We start from the raw sequence: 18,202 nt of genomic DNA, 5'->3' as shown, positions 1-18,202 counted from the left end.
CAAACAAATTTGCCACTTCAAGCCTGCCAGGACTGTGTCCATTACTCGTTGAAATGTGGCTGGTGCGGAGCAGAGGCCAAATGGCATCGCCTTTAACTCAAAAAGTCCGTCCGGTGTGATGAATGCGGTCTTCTCGCGATCTCTTTCGTCGACCTCAATTTGCCAATATCCGCTTTTTAGGTCCATCGATGAAAAGTACCTTGCATTGCAGAGCCGGTCGAGAGTATCGTCGATGCGGGGAAGCGGGTAGACATCCTTCTTCGTTATGCTATTCAAGCGGCGGTAATCAACGCAGAAGCGAAGTGTGCCGTCTTTCTTCTTCACCAAAACGACTGGTGCAGCCCAGGGGCTGTTCGATGGCTGGATTACGTCATCACGCAGCATTTCGTCAACTTGATCGCGAATGGCCTGGCGTTCTCGCGGCGATACACGATAAGGGCTTTGGCGCAGAGGTCGGGCGTGTTCGTCCGTTATTATGCGGTGCTTGGCCAGTAGTGTTTGTCGTACCTTTGATGACGATGAGAAGCACTCTCCGTAGCTTCGAAGCAGACTGAGAATCTGGTCTTTTCTGTTGTGGGTCAATGCCGGGTTGATGTCAAATGTAGGCTGACGGAATAGGTCCGGTGCGTCTTCCAGCGTTTGGTCGTGGAGGGCGAATACATCTTTGAGGTCCGCTAATTCGTCAAGAAAAGCGATCGTCGTGCCCTTGTTGAGATGCCGGTATTCTTCGGTGAAGTTTGTTACCAGAACCTGAGCTTGACCTCTCCGGAATTTCGTGATGCCTCTTGCGATGCCGACACCTCGTTCTAAGAGCAATTGGATATTTCCTTCGACGATGCATTCAGCGGTTTCGATGTTTGCGCTACCTACGCAGACTGCGATGCTTGATCGGGGCGGGACGGTCAATTCTTCATCGAGGACGTTTAGGGGGATGTGTTGCATCGACGTCGTCGTAGTAGGAATGGCTTTGTCTGCAGAGAGCTTGATGAGCTTGGATCGCAAGTCGATGATAGCCCTATGTTCATTTAGGAAGTCCATGCCTAAAATCACGTCGCGGGAGCACTGCTGCAAAACCACAAAGCTGGTGGGGTAAGTACGCCCATTTACGGTTATTCTTGCAGTGCATCGTCCCGATGGAGTAACCAGGTTGCCACCTGCGGTGCGAATCAGCGGGCCATCCCAAGCGGTGGTAACTTTTCTGAGCTGCACGGTCCACTAATGACTGAATAGTCAGCTCCGGTGTCTACTAGGGCAGTGACTCTGCGACCGTCGATATCAACTTCAAGGTCACTTGTTCGCGTACTCGCATTGCACGTGGGCCTTAGTGTCCGATCTCGGCTCCGTCGTTTCTTCAGGTCATGGCCGGGGCATACCGTTGTTACTTCACTGGGCGGCGGTGTCTGCTTGCCCTCTGGTCGTGTTGTCGTCGATGTCGTCGTGTGGAGCGGCGATGAAATGGTTGCGTCGTCGTTAATGGTCGTCGGCGGCGGAGGATGTTCGTCTTTTCGCCGTTGAGCAACCTCACCTCCAAAGGTTGCTGCCTTCAGTTTCCCCTACGGGGACTAGGAGACCGTCCTTGCACGTAACCGCGGCCCGGCGACGCAAATCGGGCATTGTACGGTGATGGGGATCGCGATAGACGCCTTGGCGACGAGTGCTCTCCGCTGCGCAGGAAGTCGTTGATTTCCGTGGTCGCTCGCCAGGACGGGGTCGTGGGACGTCGACAGCGAAACCACGGAGGCCGATCCGCCTGTACGGGCAGTGACGGAGGATGTGTCCTGGCTCACCACAATGGAAGCAGAGCGGTCGGTTGTTTGCTGTCTTCCAGGCGTCGCACTTTCTGGGGCTTGGGGGGTCGTTGGTAGGCTTGGCGGGCGGGGGCCAAGGGGCGGCTTTCGGGAACAGGATGGTTGTGGCGAGGGCTCGGAAAGTCATCACGTCGGGGCGGAGGGCGACGTAATGCACCAGCGTAGTTCATCGCTGTTGCCTCGTGTGCTGGAACAGTCGCAGCCGTCGCTTGAGGAACGCCCAGCGCCTGCTGGACTTCTTCACGGATGACGTCCGCGAGCGTCGCCACCTGTGGTTGTTGCGATGATGGCATCAGTCGGCGGAGCTCCTCTCGCACGATCTCCCGGATGAGGTCCCGAAGGTTCTCTCCGCTTGTAGATGCGTTGGGGTTGTGGTTTGAGCAGTCCGGCTGAAACGGTCGCTCGTAGTGGCGCATCCGGGTGGCCAACGTCTTCTCGATAGTAGACGCCTCCGTTTCAAATTCCGCCACGGTTTTTGGCGGATTTCGGACAAGGCTTGCAAAAAGCGATTCTTTGACGCCTCGCATTAAAAATTTGACCCTCTCTCCTTCGGTCATGTTAGGGTCGGCGCGGCGAAAGAGGCGCTTCATCTCCTCAACGTATGCCAGGACAGGCTCGTCAGTAAGTTGAAGTCTTGACTGAAGGAGGGCCTTGGCTCTTTCCTTTCGGACGACGCTTGAAAAGGCAGTAAGAAACGCTTCCTTGAAAGTCTCCCAATCATTCATAGTTGCCTCATGATTTTCGAACCAAACTTGGGCATGTCCTTGCAGAACAAAGTAAACTTGCCTAAGTTTCGCGGCGTCGTTCCAGCCGTTGAAATCTGCGACACGGTCGAAAAGGTCCATCCAATCTCTCGCATCTTCATCCGGTAGTCCATAGAAGCAGGGGGGCTCACGGGGTTGGACGAGAACAACCGGTGCTGTAGGCTGGGCCATTGTCAGCGTCGATGTCTTCCGAGATCGAATGGGGTCAGGCAGCAGACCGTGTTCGGGTTGTAGGCCTTGAAGTCGGCGGCTGGCTCGGTGACCTGTAGGCTGGCCTTCCAGGACGACAGGAACACGGCTTGCGTCTTCGCTCGAAGGATCAAAGGCAGCACCTGCACCAAATGTCACGTAGGGGTGACGAGGTCGACGACACAATTGAAGGGTCGATGGTTGCACTAAAGAAACTGTTTATTTGGGCTGACTTGCGCCCGCAAAAGAACTAAGCAATTCGGCGGCAGCGATAGAAACAAACGTGCTCGTCGATCGTCGAACAAAGAATGCTCGTCACACTCGGCAACGCTCAATTTAAAGGCTGCACAGAACAATCTAGATAACGTCGCAAACAGCTACCAGCACGGGCTGGAACATTGTGGAAAGACACCCAAGTGGCCGGAACCTTCGAGACAGATCTCGGTGCATCTTGCGTTACAAAAAAACTGGTAAAGGTGTGACTCGCGACATCGAGCATTAACAAACAAAGATTACGGAACTGATACGCGGTCCAAAATCAGAGTGATAAGCCTGTATGCCGGCGGCTGTTAAAAAACAACACTGTTTTGAAGGTTTCGCGGCAATATATTCTTATATACATACGAACGAAAGAAGCCAACGGCCGGTGAGACCTAGGAAAGCGTAGGGAACTTTTCATTTTTATTTTTTCTATTGACCTTAATTAGTACATAATTTAGGGTTAAAGATAATAAGATAATGAAATCCAAAATAGAAGGAAGAACAATTATATATATATATATATATATATATATATATATATATATATATATATATATATATATATATATATATATATATATATATATATATATATATATATATATATATATATATATATAGCCTCTATACATACACGAGCATGTCTCTGGCAGGCTGTCGTATAGTTGGCTGGTGGCATGGCCGGCTACTGATTGCTCCTTGGTGCAATTGCGCACCGGCGTCCATATTTCTCACCGAACGTGTGATGTCGACGGCTGCAGGACATCCCAAGTGGCCTAATTTCTCCAAACGTAAATTGCCATTGCATGATAACCGGCAACGCCATCTGCTAGCATGCCGTATGAATCTCATTGATATAAATAATTAGTTCACAGGAAGGAAAGAGCGCAGTATCTGTTACACGTTTTCCGTGGACACCTGAACCGCGCCGCAAAGGAAGAGAAGGTGGGAGTGGAAAGAGAGAAATGGGTGTCGGTTGTGGAGAGCTGCGGAGTAATTTCGACCTCACTGGGGATCTTTAACGTGCACTGACATCGCACGGCACATGGACGCCTCTTCGTTTCGCCCCCATCGAAACGCAGCCACCGGCGGTCGGCTCAGTGAGCGAATCAACTTCATTGTCCGACAGAAAAGTCTCTTTTCTACCCCACGTCTTTCCCTCTAAAGGTGAGGTGCCTTGGGGCAGGTGAGAATCCGCTTCAGATGCTGACCATAATCCCCTGGATCTTGGCGTCCTCTTCAGCCAGTCGAACCGCTAGTAGCTGGTGTTCCGGGGTTGTACTTTCCAGCAAAGGCTCCCAGGCTTCTCTGCTATCAATTTTATTTGCCCTGCTTGGGAAATGCAAACACTCCCATATTATATGGTTCAGGGTGCCCCTTTGCCCGCAAATCCTTTAGCTTTCATCTTCAAAATCTGGGAATAAATATTTATTCACGACCGGATTTGAATAAACATCTGCTTGCAGACGCCTCCATGTCGTCATCTGTTTTCCATCTAGAGTCTTGTCTGGATGGGGTAGTTCCAGACGCTGCCTTCTGTAATACTGCGTCACATCATATTAGGACAGGTGCCCTTCTTTGCTGTAGCCTTCCTCAGCTTGCTCATTCCGACCTGCTCAGCAGTAGAGATCTCGAGCCAGGTTGTGAGCAGCCTCGTTGCCGCTAACAGATTCGTGCGCTGGGGTCCAAATTAGATTAATTGTCCTATCCATTTCGTTTTGTCTTAGAATTTCGAGTGTCATGGGAGATACCCCACTACCAAAATTTTGAATTGCAGTTTTACTGCATCTCAATACATACGTGGCCGTTGTGCCGACGCAAGCAAGAGCTATTGCAACCTCCTCTGCCACATCAACATACGAAGACGACGAAGCGGGCAGTAGCGCGAGGCCAGAAGGGCCAGAAGAAGAAGAGTTACACGAGGAAGGCAGCGTCTCCCGTTTGCTGCCACGCACACCAAAGCCCTGCTCGGCCTCAGCTGGAACACTACGGCGGGCCTTGGCCGGTCAGCGCCTCTTCCTCGGCGTTTTGTGTCGGCTGGTCAAGAGAATCGTCACCCCCAGGTATGCATCAACGAGGGAGCGGCGCGGCATGACTGCGGAGCCTGGAGCTCGCCACAGATATATCCAGTGGCCACGGCTGTCATCCGTTGGGAGGCCCCTCTGAGGCGTTTTCGGGTGAGATTTCCAGGCATTGCCGAGCAGACATCTGGACCTGACTGTCCTAGGCTTCGACCAGACAGACCGCTTGGAGCCTACTTCATCAGTCGAGGCTGACGACAGCATGGATAGCGACGCCCGCGAAAGTTCACGGAAAGCCGAAAAGCGTAGTCAGAGCCCAGTGGTGAGCGACACCAAGGAGCCCAAGCTAAGGCGAGCACGCAAGACGGCCAAGACAGCTTCGGTCGAGGTCGACACGCCGACTGACGCTATAAAGATAGCTGGTAGCAGGCCTACATTTGGTCGACCGAAGAAAGCTACCAAGGACGTTACAGATGAGCCCAAACGCAGGGCACAACTGAAGACGTTAGGCTCCGTTGCCAAGAGCCGTTTGACAAAAAAGGCAGCAGATTCCCCAGACAACAACCAGCCAGAGCCATCGCCCCCTGAAGGAAAGGCCAACGCTGTGTGTCGACATCCGCTTTCCGGAAGCGCCTCCACAGATCCCTCTTCGGCTACTACCGTCAAGAGTGGACGGCGAAGTGGGAGGCGCCGTCGGCCACGCAGCATATCCCGCCAATTTGCTGGAGCCAGAAAACCCTCAACGAGAAGCCGCAAAAGATCGCGAAGCAGCGGTGGCAAGAGGGGGCACTCCCGTTCCCATCGGCGCTTGCGATCCAGGTCCTCTGGCGGCACTGGCGTAGGAAAACTGGCTGGGAGGAGGCGCCACATGTCCCGCTTTGAATCCTCAAGGCGCACCGGCGGACGCAGATACGGACGAAAGCGCCATCACCGTTCCACCAGCGCAGCACGCCCACGGAAAGCACTCCGCCCAGCGCCACTGCCCGTTTCATCATCTTCGTAGCAATATCATCACTCTTAATCGATAGTGCCGAGATCAAGCCCCCTCTCCCGTCAACCACTACCGCTAATGTGCTTTGCCCCCTTCTTCCGCCCGCCGCATCTACAAATGCGACTTGCTCCCTCGGCTTCCTTGAATATATATGTGTTCCAGAGTCTAAACCCTTTTCTGCCTTCTCTCTTCATTGTATTCTGGGTGCATGTTTCTCGGCAATGGGGGAACTCGAATACACTCTTGCCTTCCACCATATATGGTGGCCTGCATGACCCTTCCCCTAACCGGATTCAGCCCCGCTTTTTTCAAAATTACCCTGCCCACCCTTGTGGTGCTGAGCCTTTCTAGCTGCGAGACATTTACCGCCCCAATCAGTTCCGCCAAAGTATTATGCATTCCCATAGCCAACAATCTATCTGTGGATTCCGTCATAGGCAGCCCCAAAGCCCTCTTGTGACACTTTCTCATAAGCGTATCAATTTCGCCCCCTTTCTGTCGCCTTTAAGCTCAAATAAGGTGTCGCATAGCTCACTCTACACGTAATAAAGGCCTTAACCAATCTAATCAATATTTTCTTACTTGATATTTTTTACTTCATATTTTCTTAAGGAGACCCGAAGTCTGCATGACATAGTCTTCCAGTTTTTTTATGGTAACAGCATTATGGCCATTCGCCTGTAGATGTAAACCCAGGATCCTAATAGTATCCACCTCCGGAACCTGCACCCCATCTACCAGAATTTGAATTTTATAGACGGTTTATTTCTAAGCGCCCTGTCCTGGTGTAGGAATAATTCCGACTTTTCCGGAGAGCACTCTGCAGGCCCCTTTCTGCCGCGTATGCTACAATACAGTCGGCTGTCGCCTGGAGAGTTTACTCAATCTCTGCATCACTGCCCTTATCTATACACAAATTAATGTCATCTGCATACATTCTGAATTGATTCGGGTTACCAAGCGCATTTAGCTACCCTCTCAACTTCCTCATGGCCATATTAAACAGTAGGGGCGACAGGACCGCCCCTTGCGGTGTCCCCCTACTTCCTAGCTTAATCACTTCCGAAGTGTTCTCCTAAAACACTATCTCGGCTCTCCTTTCGCTCAAGAAATCCCTGATGTAGTTATAGGTCAGGATCGAACCCGGGTACTCCGGCACAGTAATCAGAAATCAACCACTTATCACGTGTGGATTTTTTTGTTCTTACATATGTTTTTGTTATCTTCTGGCTGCTGATCCGCGAAAGACGGGATTTTCTCAGTGCGGCCCGCTGGATATCCCTGCCGCCTAGGGGTATCCAGCGCTCGTAGAGCTTGGTTAAAGCGGTGTTTATATATGTCGTTTGTCTTTCACATGATGCAGTAGCTTCAAATTGTGTGCTAATGGGCGCGTGTTGGACAATACTGGCACAAATCAAGGGATCAATGATTAAGCGAGCATAGTAAAGTGTGCATGTGCATGCAATATATATATATATATATATATATATATATATATATATATATATATATATATATATATATATATATATATATATATATATATATATATATATAGGGTGGGGGGTGTTTAATCAGTCCACGCAGAGGGATTCAGCTGCTCAGGATGAATTCGCAACGGAGCGTCAGGCGTGGCGAATCACGAAGACAACGACCAACTTCTTCGTCCTCGAGAGCGCCAGCACGCGATGCCTGTCAGTGGCACTAACGGTGAAGATTATCACACTACAATATATATATATATATATATATATATATATATATATATATATATATATATATATATATATATATATATATAGACATGGATTGCTTGTTACTAATGGGCCAGAGTTAAATTCAAACAGGATGTCACACAACTTCCCCGATTATCTAATTTATTCCAACAGTTTCGGACGGTCCACCGTCCGCCGAAACTGTTGGAATAAAGTAGATAATCGGGAAAGTTGTGTGACATCCTGTTTATATATATATATATAGTATTCTATGAGAGCTAACCAATGTAGTTAGCGACCTTTGGGGTTGACAGGCGCTGTAATGAAAGACCTGATACCAAAGGTTGTGACAGCGCTCTCCTAGCGCGAGCAGACAAGCGCGCAACCGGGCTTTCGTAAAGACGAATTGCCGCAGTAAACACTCACTTGTCGGCTACGAGACCGTCTTTATGGTGCCAATTCCGACGTTTATATATACGTACTACCGCGCGTGTAAAGGTGAACCGCCGGCGCTAATGCATCCATCTAGACAAACATCGGGTCGTCTCAACTCGATCCCAGCGGAGACCCTGTCGCAAAGCCATCGCTTGGTGCTGCAAGTGCGGGCGCCCAGACAAACGTTGTCGCAACGATCTGTGATAGCGCGACCTGCTGAGCCTCGCGTTCGAAGTAGCGGCCATGTTCGTGCGGCCCGCTGGCTCGATGTGCGTAGCGTATACGCGCCCAGTGAGCGTGCGTAGTGTCTGCTTGTGCGTGTGTATGCGTTCGATGGGCTTGCGTTCGCAGCTTGCGAATCGAGGGCTGTCATGCGGGCGGCTCTGGCCTGGCCGGTCGTCGGGAGCCGCTGTAAGGGTCGATGCGGCTGTCACGTCGTAGCAAATCACTTTCTCTTCTAGGCATGCCCATCTGCACCTTGTGTCTCCTTCTGACCAAATCCTCTATTAGGAGCTGTGTAACGTGTGTATGTATGTATATATATATATATATATATATATATATATATATATATATATATATATATATATATATATATATATATATATATATATATATATATATATATATATGAGAGAGAAAGAAAGGAAGAACTGTCGGGCGGCTTTCGGTATTTTTGCATGCTCGACTTTCGTCTCTTGCTGTCTTGATCTCGCACCGTCGGTTTCAGACTGAGGGGTATCCTGTTTCTTTGGATGACGCGTCTGAGTGTTTCTGATGGCTTGCTAAGACAAGCCTGTGCCGCTTGTTTTTCCTTCTCCTCTTTTTTTTTTTTTGTCCTCCTTTATCGGACAACCAAATTCATTTTGTTTGGTAATTTTTTTTCTTTACTCTAGCTTTACTCATACGTTTTCCCTTCACTATAGAGGTATATACACAGCTTCCGTGTTATTCCTTGCGCGCGCGCGCCTTTTTCCGTCTCTCGTCTTTCTTCGAGCACCTGAAGAAAACCGCCATCTCTCCAGTTATATCACCGTGAATGTTGTGCCTGTTACGTGACGCTCGCTTGTACGGAGAAGATTATTTTTGGCTCTTGTAGCTTCAAACCTGAAAACGCGCGGAACTTTTCGACTCCAACAGTCTCACTGCAATCGTTGCAACAATATCATGGGGTTCAGTCTGTTCAAATGCTGCAGCCCATTTCTAGTATACATAGGCTTTTTTTTTTTTTTTCGATAAATGTCAGTCGGTTTCCTATCCATGCCAAGGAACGCACTTGGGATTAAACTCGAAAATGCGCTGATCCTCTTAGACTCGTTACGTAAACTCGATAGCTAAGTGTCGTGCTTTTCAGCTGGACATTGCGCAACAGCGACCCGGAAGGACTGCATCGTTTCGACTTCGCCGCGACGCGTGTCAAATGGGAAACTGTCAAGCCTTTCCGATGGCGGCAGCGTTTACCGAAGCGGGAGACTGTGAAACAGCGTGCGTAAACATCTGCCGTCTGCTCGATCACTGAAGGGAAAATTACTCTAGCCGGAAGACGCTGCAGAGCAGCACTGAGCTCTGCAGGGCCCAGCGCAGCGTCCCAATTCCGAAAGCGTCCGCAAACGAATATCTTAAAGTGGTCCTGGCTTAAGCTATACGAATTTATTACTTTCAAAAAAAAAAAAAAAAAGAGAAGGAACATGGAAAGAGGATGTCACCACCGTCTCTAACCGCGTTATTTGCGCACGCGCGCTTTCACAGCCCCCGAATCAAAAGACAGCCGAATTTCAGTTTTTTTTTTATTATTTGTGCGAAAACTCTCATCCAGCCGTCCTAAACCCGAGAAAGAAAATTTTCACCAGTCTTGTGGCCCATTCTATATAGTCACCGTAGTTTTCCTGGTGCGCGCTGCCGGCACTCGGGACAAAAAAAAAGAAAAAAAGAAAAGACTCTGAGCGTGGGTTCGAATCTAGGAATTTGTCACGAGATGCGGTTAGGGAAAGTAGTAGAAGAAAGCGTGCTTAGTGGTTTAATCCATTTCGCACGGAAAACTATGAACGCCCAAATGCACGAAAATTCCCCGCAGACTTCCTGAGACCGAGTCCACAAGTTTCCTTGTCTAGCGTATACGGACGCCGGAGGGCGTTGAGGGAGCGGACGACAACGACACGCTGGGGAGGAGGCAGCACTGACGTCACGCCATCGTCACATAATTCGAAGAGCTATAAAGTTTAATCAAATGTAATCAGAGTCAAGCCCTGTAGTACAACCTTTTAAACCATGCCTAACATTAACAGAGCTTTCGCTCGTGTAACTAGGTTTTAGCTATGTTTAATTTTTCTTCTTTTCGTTAATTCAGCGCGGAGGGCTATAGCTACTTGCACGGCCTTGACGTCAGCAGGAGCTTGGATTGAGTTGTTGCAATTGTTGTAGTTTTTTTGTTTCTCAGTTTTTCGATAAAAATAATTTAGCCATGTGACGTGTGTCAAATACGCTGGCTGTTCTTGTATAAATATTTTATACTTTGCGTGCAGCAAAAAAACAAACAAAAATAAACGGCGCGGTGCAGTCGTTGGCGTGATCGGCTGACACTTGGACAGACAGTGGTCCGAGTTCTGGTGTGGACACGATTCACTTGTTTCCTATGGTTCTTGTTTAAGTTTTACTTTGACGTTGGTAAGGCCTTGAAGGTCATACTGTCAAAAGGCAAAATGGGAAATTGAACTACGAGTAGACAGCTTCCGCTTTAAAATCGGACTACATTTTGAAAACGGCCAGTGGGAGTGACACCACTGATTTTTTTTTTTTTTTTCTCTGTGTTCAGTCGTTTTTCGATTACCAAATTTCGGTTTCTAGCGAAAGTGGTGTTTTTTACTCTTTACCGTTGTCATCATTCAAAGCAGATCGACTTGAATCTGCCCCTAGTCTTTTTTTAGAGCTTGATTTCTGAGCTGTATAACTAACTCGTTGCATGTTGCGGTCAGTAGGCAGCAGCAGTTGACCGCAACTTTAGGTGCTAGTGATGATTCGAAAACAAAAGAAGAGGTGGCGTGGCGCGTGGGTACCATATTCTTCGATATAACTTACTTGATCGCAGCTATACCGCTCAGTATGCCCCTGAACTTCGAGTAACCTGCAGTCTGTCAGAGCGGGTAGAATGATTCAGGGCATGCCCGGTGTTCTTCGAGTGCATGCAAATGAGGTATCGGGGCGTTTTCGCTCGCCCGTCTCGAGGAATGCGGCAGCGTTGTGGGTACCTGATGCGAGGAGCTTGTAGCCTGCATAATGGTCGTTGCATTAAATATGGCTGCTCAACGAGCTGCGTAGGTGGAGCGGTGACCGGGAACTCGTTAAGTGATTGAGTGAACCTAAAGCGGCTGTAACGAGCGTGAAACATGCGGCGAGAATTTTCAAAGAGGGGACTAAGCCGCTAGTAGTTCTTTAGTCCCTATGCGGATGGGTCGGCTCCAAAACTTGTAATGAAGTTTTAAGACCAGCCTCATTAATTATCATAGTGAAGGTCCAGTTTAATGGCAGTAGTTGTTATCGTCTTTCCAATGTTTAATGATTTTTTTTTTTTCAGCTTATTCTCTTGTTCTTTTGTTGCTCTCTATTTAAAAGCGTTTGCATCGTTTCTGGTTTGCCATGGTTTGCCAAACGGTTTTCGGCATGCTGCTGTCGTCGTCGATGGGCCCTGACCGCATTCGTTCTCTAAGTTAACCGGGCTTGTTGTATTTCGTGCTTTTGTCTCCCATCCTTTTTCTGTTCCAGCCGAGTAACGGTGCTTTAATGTCCAAGTTTTTGTTTTAACGCCCAAAGCCCTCATCACTCTCGGAAGCGTTGGTGTATGGCGGGCCCATTTGTAAGAAGCATTCGGAATAAATTACTTTGTTTGCCGGTGTTTTTCTTTTTATGTGCGCATTTTCTGTCGGCCCTACTCCGTAGCTTCCTCTTCGGTGACCGTGTTGCAGGACTCCACTGAAAGCCGACCGACAGACACAGCGGCAGCGACCCCCTAAGGAAACAGGCACGGACGAGGGCTATTAGCTCCAAGCGCGGCCGCCAAGCACAGCCAGATACATGCGCGGCTATTGGGATTCCCGAGGCGTTGTCCCGACTGGCACTGGCGCAGCTGCGCCCGACTGGAGAGAAAGGCGTAGGCCTGTAGGTTTCGATCCGCTGAATCGTGTTTTCCCTGATCCGATGCATGTTCTTGTTTGCTTTTGCACCGCCCTGAGTGAGAATGGGAGCAGGTTTCTGCACAGGTCTAGGCAACGTCTTCCTCAGGCGCTCTTGGCGCCTTTGTGCTTCCTATATGTCTGCGTTGCTTCCTTCCGTCGCCCTCTTTTTTTTTTTTTTTTTCTCCTTTTCCTCTCGCTGTACCCGATAGAAAGATCATTCTCAAGTGCTCTGAAAGGAATCGCTTCGGGTGAACGTTATAGGACAGAAGCAGCAGCAATTGGTCGGAACCTCCTTGAAGCCCTGCAACATCACTAGACACCTTCTTTACTGCAAACGGTCAAGTCCATCGATGCAGTGAATGATATCGATACCGAAGCGCGTGTTTCAAACTGTGTGATGCTGTCGCTCAACTACGGAGTGGATGGGGACTTAGTCGACATTTTTTTACTTGGCTGTTTGTAGCGCCTTCTGTAGCTTATTCGCTCAGTGCGCCTCTAGCTGTTTGCGATCGTATGATATAAGCAAAAGCTATCAGAAACAGATCTGTGCTCGAATTGTCGTTCAGTTCTGCCCGGAAAAATGATGTCGCGAAGGTGTGTATTGCACTTTGGTTGATAAAAACAGCGCTCGCCTTTATCACTTTTGTTTTTGGCCCTAGATGCGACCAGGTTTATCTTCGATTAATCGCAGCCATACGTAACTGCTTGCACGTTATTCGGGATTGTCGTAGTTGCTTTTGGGCCTTATGCCGGTGGTTTTTTTTTGTCGGCTTTAAATTTAGTGCAACCGAGACGTTCGAAGACCGGAGAACAGGCTTGTTGCTATGGCCACCGCCGAACTATTGTCCCTGCCGCAGCTGTTTTGCCTCCGTGGGCGCAAGCCAGCCTAATAATGAGATCCTCTTGGAAGTCGTCCCGACTGTCAACTTTCCGTTACCACCACGTGGCGACCGGAGGACGAATATTGCGAATCGCTGGTCCAAAAGTCAACCGAGGAGCTGCGACTTTTGCCATCGGACATATACGGATGAGGATCTCGTTCACTCGTCGCTTGTGCCGTCTTGCGAATGGCGCTTCTCTCCGATTGTGCGTATATGCGTGGACACAAGGAGCGCTGCTCCCGCTGGCGGTGTCCCACACAGTGCGTTTGTTTCGTGTTTTGAATAACAGCTGCACATTTGAATTCTCGGAGCGGTTTTATCACAGAAGATTCTCGGTCACTATAGGTGGACCCGCGATACATTAGTGGTCCGAGAGAGATCTAACTTAGGATCTCAATCTATACCTTGTGTCACTGGTGGTATTGTTGCGCATAGGTGCGCATACCGGCAATCTGCGTGCAGTGAACGTTACTTGGTTGCCGTAGGCAAGGACGCATGCTCTGAGGAGTCTGGATTTTTGCTTCCATGCCTCACAGCGTATTTGATACTTGTGTCAAAGTAAAACCGGACGCTTTTGTAGCCTTGCGGTTCATTTTGCAAGAAGGGGGGGAGTAGTCGGGATAGCGCTGTTGCCATGTCAATTGTTTCTTCTAGCTTCTGTGTACTGTACATTTTGTTTTCAGCATGCTGGCGAAGCACTTAGCTGCCATTATTCCGATCCTAATGCTGAAGAGTAAAGGCTTCTATGTCGCAGGGGTGTATACCCATACATGGTTAACAGTTCGATGAGCGGCCGTCGCTGTGGTGGACCACGCGTTTCATTTTGCTGGCTTTTTAACCTGGTGATTGCGAAAGCAATACCGTAGTTACGCTTAGTTCAGCTGGTAGTGTTGCTGGTGGCGGTGCTTGTGATTGGACTTGTGGTTATGCAGTGATATTATTGCTTTCAGCGTACGCTTATAAGTCCGAGTGCAGAATGGATGACACATCTCCACTAAGGGTATACCTTCTTCAACCATGCATCGTATGGCTTTCTGGCGTCAAATTGCCCCAGTGGGTCATACATATATAGTGCCTTTTTTGTTTTGCCTTCTCTTTCTTTTTTTTTTAATTGTCTTCAGTGGTAAGGGTTATGGAATAGTGAAAATCTTTGTTGGCTCGCAACTTCAGGAAACCTGCTGACTTGTAGACGCTGTTCTCACGACGAATGTCGCGTATCCGTTTTTAACGAATGGTGGACAGGCCAATGGACCTTTTGCAAGTGGTGATGTTACGTATATCATTATGCTTTTTTCGGTGTCTGCATAGCTGGGGACCGGTAGACAATTACAGAGAACGGCGGCTAACCAAATTCGCAAACACAAAGAAGCGCTGTTTCTGCAATGCTTGGGAAGTATTGGTTGCGTATAATTGAAGTGGAACCTTTAATGTTGCATCGATCTGTACTTTGACGCGTCTCGGTGGCATGGAAAACCTTATTCCGATTGCGAGCACGTTTGAATGAAGACGCATCTGTGTTCATGCGTAGTTTGAAAGGTGTCTATATTTCGCGGCCTAACGCACGAATCCGCTCATTCGCCCGCTCTTTCAAAAACTAGTATAGTGGGAGATAGGCTGGCGAATGCTGCAGCGTCCGTGTGTCGCTTGTACTGTAACTGAAGCAATGAGAGGAGCTGTTGAAAGCTACGTCCTTCTTTTACAAATTTGTAATTTCTTTTTATTTTGTAGTCTCCCGTCACCTGTTTAACTTCTCCGTTTTGCATGAAGAGCAGGCGACGTCCGAGGCTGTTCCCGTCGCCTTTCCTCTTCATTTACAGCGGCAATGCCGGAAAGCCTCGATGCCCCCCTTGATAAACTTATTGCTGGTTAGCTCTCGCTGCTTTCCGACTCGCAAGTTGAGCGTGCAGCGTGCGGCCTCAGGATTCGTGTGCCTACGCGCCAGCGTCGTTCAGTCGTTGGCCAGCACCCAGCCGGCTGTGCTTTACGCTTATGCCTTTCTCGTCGTTTCCGTAGGGGCGCTGGCTGCCCGGCTTGGCCATCGATCGCCTGCCGTATACCACTGATGGGCGCCGCAGCAGTCCCCCTTTTGTTTCGCCAGATTGTTTGATCGCGTGATCGCGCTTTCTTCTCCTCCCACTCCTGGCTTCAGTTCTGACCAGAATGGCGAAAAGGCTTAGGCTTGGCGCGGGGAAGGAGGAGGAGGAGGAATGGCTGCGAAGCAGTGGCGGGCTGCCCCGTGTGCACGCCTACCACGCGTACTACCTACACGGCTCACACCACTCCTCGTGAGTCCGGTCCCCGAAATGGACACATGTGGCAGACACGTCACGTTACAAAGCAGCCCCGCACGCAATTCGGTGATCCCGCCCCGGTGTCCGTTTGTGTTCGCTTTTTTTCCAGGCGCCTTCATTTCGCTTCCGTACCCGACTAGCTGACGTGCTCGACCCCGTTCGGGGCTTTCGTTCCCACAGGCTCGGCAGGGAAATCTCGTTGGGTTAGCGCGTACGTATTGGCGCATAGTGCTTGTACTCACTCATGTAAACACTCTGCCGGCAGAATGTTTTCTTTTCGGTTCACTCGAACCTCGCGTTGCAAGACAGCATCGTATGCGCGAGCGTGCACCAAAGTATTGTTATGGTTCTCCCGGTCTAAAAGTACTACACCCTCCATTTCCCCGTGTACCTTCCCTCGAATTTCTGCCTGTTTTGTTTTTCTTTTTTCTTCCCCGCTGCGCGTAGCGGCCTTCGGAGAATCCGCCTCGCCTTGCTCTTGTCTCGTTTCTTCGCAGTTCCTCTCTCCATTTCTGCCTCGGCCGTGTTTTCTTCCTTACATTTTGCTCGCCGACTTCCGTTCCAATGCCACGCGAGTATCCGTCGCGTCTCCCTCTGCTGCGCAGTTGTTCGCGGACTGGTGTGTGTGATCGCTCGACAACAAATTTCATCAGCAACCCGCGAAGCATGTAAGCTTGCATGCCGCTGTTTTTTTTTTTTTCGTTTTTTTTTTTAATTCCTAAATCTTCGAGCATTGCTTTCTTTTTCGGTTGCCTTTGCTCAGGTCAAGAATGTGTCGTCTGCATTATTTATCCTTGACTGGTTTACTTCGTCTGCTGTCTTGGCGCCGGCCCCATTGTTTATTCGCAGACCTACATTCGAAACTAGCCCGTATTCGATACCTTTGCTTTTGACGATACGCGGTTCTTTCTTTTCTAACTTACGAACAGGGCACTTATTTTAAGTGCACAGTCTTGGTCAAAAGTCCTGAAGCCGAAGGATTTTCATCTCGGCCGCAAAATGGAGCCGTCACGTCATCATTAAGGGCCGAAGGTCATTTATAATGCCAGCAAATGTTACCTTATCATAATAAGAAACTCTCAGATAGCTTTTCAGGGCCATTTAATATTTAATGGCGCTCTGGCGGCTTCATTTTGAGGATGAGATAAAAGTTCGTTGGCTTCAAAACTTTTGACCGAGGCTGTACATAGAAGCGTGCTATGCCTTCTTTCTGGGCTTATACTTCTCCGGGAATGCACTGACGTCTGCTCGACGAACGCTTTATTTTTAAATCAAAGCGTTACATTTTGCGTAGGCTTTTTTTTTTTTTTTTTTCCTGGTCTTTGCGCTCACTTCTTCTGTCGTTTGGTGGTGTTCTTTTTTCGGGGGTGATAATTCTGTTAATGCCCTTATTTATTGGGCCAAACGTTTTCCTGCATTATTACGAAAAGAACAAGGACGCTTAGACATATGCCAACTGGACTGCCTTCGCGAAAGCCAAACGCGCATTTACAGCAGCTAGAACAGTGGTGCCTAATCTCGATACATTTTTGCGTTTCCTCACTTCCTCGGACTCGGTCAATCCATTGAATCTGCAGCTATTGTTAGTGAGGAATCTTAGCGCAGAAGTATTTTCTCGAGGGCGGTGAGACGCGTAGGAGTCACTAAATGCGTTGCTTTAGTAGATGCTTTACTCGTTGGCCTCGTCTCGTTTTCTGTACTGATTGCTTGCATAGGGGACTTCGATTCCCTTGCGATCAGTTTTGTGATTTGCTGTCAGGTTTGTGCGATGCGTGTCTCAATTCTTTCTATTCTTGGTTTTTGTGCTTCGTTCATTTATTTTCTTTTTTATCGTCTACTTCAGGTTAAGGCTTATCATATTGCTTACACGTGGTATGTTGTGCTTATTTGATCCTATCATTTCAGGCGCGCGCATTGTATTATGTGTTTTGCGAACTGTGCGTGCTGTATGCAGAATTGGGTTGTAGCGGCACTTTCGTTAAGCTTAATTTTGCCATTTCTACCGTGGTTTCCTTTCATACGACAAGAAGTAGCCGGTGCAGCTGTCAGGCACCACTATCTTTTTCATGTCCGTGGCAATTAAAAAAATAGTGTAAATGACATTTTTTTTTTATCATCCAAGCTTTTAAGAAAGAATGAAAAAAGAATTCTCACTAGCTCCGCTTGCTCAAGATTAGGTTAAAACCATGTGTCATGGACTATTAGCATTGCAGGTGGAAGGGAGTTGAAGGTGTAGCCCGAAGTTCCTAACTCTGCCGTTTTGCAGCGCGAGTGTTTCCTGCGGGCTCACTACCGCCGTATACTGTGTTCTTGCGTGATAACTGCGCTCGACGTGCACGGAATAAAGGCTTGTTCGCTTCAGACCGCAATTCTGCTAAATTCGTGTACCCTCGATCGATTAACGGTCCTACTACTCTGCACTGCACCGACGTGTTCTCTCTGGTCGCTGTTCACTCATTCCCTGCAGACGTGGGTGCAGTGATCTCACTGCTGTCTTACTTCCGCGTCGCATCTTTCCTTCTCGGTCATTGGCCGTTCTGCGCGCTGGTTTAACGGCTACTTTTTATGCCCGTCTTCCCACGTTGCCGTCGAACTCGCGTGCTTGCTAGTCTCTTGCCACCGCTCCTCCTGTCTGCGCACTGCTTTTCTCTTACCGGCTCTGTTACGGCGGAGGCGT

General features: G+C 48.9%; 1 protein-coding gene across 3 annotated transcripts in view; it reads left to right on the top strand.

Annotated features, from left to right (window-relative positions):
* LOC146185864 (beta-1,3-galactosyltransferase 1-like) overlaps positions 1 to 18,202 on the top strand; it is a 124,797-nt gene that overhangs the window by 70,791 nt on the left and 35,804 nt on the right. The window contains exon 1 of one of the 3 annotated variants that reach the window (XM_084606790.1): positions 16,073 to 16,193. The exons of the other annotated variants lie outside the window; for them this stretch is intronic. The gene's annotated coding sequence lies outside the window, so the exon portion shown is untranslated. Of the gene's footprint in view, positions 1 to 16,072; positions 16,194 to 18,202 lie in introns of those variants that run through there. 3 annotated transcript variants of the gene reach the window in all.

This window comes from Amblyomma maculatum, chromosome 6 (genome assembly GCF_055883805.1).
Source record: "Amblyomma maculatum isolate TAMU_Amacu chromosome 6, ASM5588380v1, whole genome shotgun sequence".
NCBI lineage: Eukaryota > Metazoa > Arthropoda > Arachnida > Ixodida > Ixodidae > Amblyomma > Amblyomma maculatum.
This window is presented reverse-complemented; position numbering and strand designations above follow the sequence as displayed.